Here is a 2441-nt window from a genome sequence, read left to right on the forward strand (position 1 = left end):
CTAGGAACGACAGAGAGGAAATAAAATGTGAATTGGACCACATTTGTGTACAGAAACAGGATGGTAGGATTGGGATGGAACTACTGGTATTGAACTCGCATAATTTGTTCTAGCAGCGCATCCATTGGTCAGTATGACCAAGGAGCTCCTTGGTATGACTAGAAAGAAACTACATGATTGGAAGTGGGACACTGGAAAAGGTAGGTAGACAAAAAATGCAACGAAAGTGCTAGCCTATATACTAGTTAGTAGTACAATATTTAGTTTCCACTCCGTGTTTCCTCCTTCTCCACGATAGCAGCTAAGCTCCATCCCAAATAGTAGACTTGCTAACACATAAAAATAAACAATGAATGATTAAAGACCAATGAAAGACCAGTTTTCAAGATCATTTTCAAGCCTAAAACTGGCACTGTGAAATTAAAATCGTAGCATGTATCATATATCTTCGATGTTGTGCCTTGTGGTCTTTAAAATGTAACCCATATCGTTATAACCAATTAATTTCTGAAGGAAGATTTACTATAGATGTATAATGTTTTGATGGGGTTGAACTTTGCAAGTCACTAAAAAGGGTTTCATTCTTCTCGGATCATGAATTAAAGACAGCTGATTGTATCCAACAGAGATAACAAGGTCTGCCGAAATTGTAACCATTCTCGAAATTGACGGAACGAGACCCCCAGCGGACTAACCGCGGGGAACAATGCTTCAGACAAAGGAACATAATCCCTTATCTTCATTATCAAAATAAATCCAGCCTGGATGCAAGACTGTTTCCAAGGCCAACGCAGGTCATATTCATATTGAAAACAAATTGAAAGAACTTGAGACCGAATTATCAAACTTTAACCCTTTAGACGCAGACATACAGCCAAACGAAATAACGCAAGTAATATCCCAATTAAAGAATTGCAAAGCTTCCGGCAATGACCTGATATTAAACGAGATGTTGAAATCCGCACACCATATTTTAACAAAACCGCTGGCTGATTTATTTAACCTTATCATGTCATCTGGCCACTTCCCCAAACAATGGTGTGAAAGCCATATCGTACCGCTACACAAAGGAGGCTCCAAAGACGATCCGAATAATTATAGAGGAATTACTGTCATGAGCTGTCTCTCCAAATTGTTTACCGCAATACTGAATACACGTCTTTCTAATTATTTAGAAAAACATGCACTTCTTGCCCCAAATCAGTCGGGCTTTAGAAAGAATTTCGGAACACGGGATAATCTTTTTGTTGTTGACTCTTTAACATCTAAGTACATTAACTCCAACAAACGTTTATATGCATGTTTTATAGATTTTAGAAAAGCCTTTGATAGTGTTTGGAGAGAAGGCCTACGCTATAAACTGCTTAGTACAGGGATAGGTGGCAAATTCTATGAGTTGATCAAAACTATGTATTCTCACCCTCAAACGTGTGTCAAAACCCCCGAAGGTCTCACCCCCTTATTCAGTACGTACAAAGGAGTCAGACAAGGCTGCAATCTCAGCCCCACCCTGTTCAACCTGTTTATAAATGACCTTGTTAAAGAACTAGATAATCCTGACTGTGCACCTCCAACATTACACAATTTGTTTGTCTCATGTTTACTTTACGCGGATGACGTGGTAATATTCTCAGAGACTGAAAAGGGACTACAAGGTGCTCTGGACAAACTTAACATGTTCTGCACAAATTGGAAATTACAGGTTAATCTGAAAAAAACAAAAGTTATAATTTTCAACAAAACAGGACGCCTGTTCAAGGACGTCAGCTTTTTCTTTGGCCAGGAGATCATCGAAATCACAAGTTCTTATTGTTATTTAGGTTTGACACTGTCTTCGTCAGGCACTTTTACTACCGCCAAGAAGCAATTGTCCCAAAAAGCACGGAAAGCTCTTTTTAGTCTCAAGCCATTATTCCGTTCACCTCTGTCTCCGAAGGCCTTGTTAAGAATTTATGATGCATGTATCAAGTCCATTATGTTATACGGTTGTGAGATTTGGGGCAAGGATTATCTGAATGATAACTGTCCCATTGAAATAATCCAGAATAGATTCTGTAAAAATATTCTAGGAGTACAAAGAAGTTCTAGTAACTCGGCGTGTAGAGCGGAGCTTGGTATATACCCAGTTGATCTAGATGTTTCAGTCCGTATAGTCAAATATTGGCTTCGACTCAGACAATTAAATATGTCTTCACATCCGTTACAAGTAGATGCACTTCAGTCACAACATTATTTACCAGAGAACAGCCGCAGGAAAAACTGGATACATCATGTAAAGGAAATACTTGATAACAGCGGCTATTCATACATCTGGAATACCGACATCATAGACAGCAGTTATTCATGTACATTGTTAAGGAGAAGGTTGATGACTCCAGCGATTACTTTACATTAATAAAAGAGGCTGCGTGCCGTCTCTGGTCCTTTCGACTAGTTTTTTT

The sequence above is a fragment of the Branchiostoma floridae genome, chromosome 4, assembly GCF_000003815.2.
Source record: "Branchiostoma floridae strain S238N-H82 chromosome 4, Bfl_VNyyK, whole genome shotgun sequence".
Lineage (NCBI taxonomy): Eukaryota > Metazoa > Chordata > Leptocardii > Amphioxiformes > Branchiostomatidae > Branchiostoma > Branchiostoma floridae.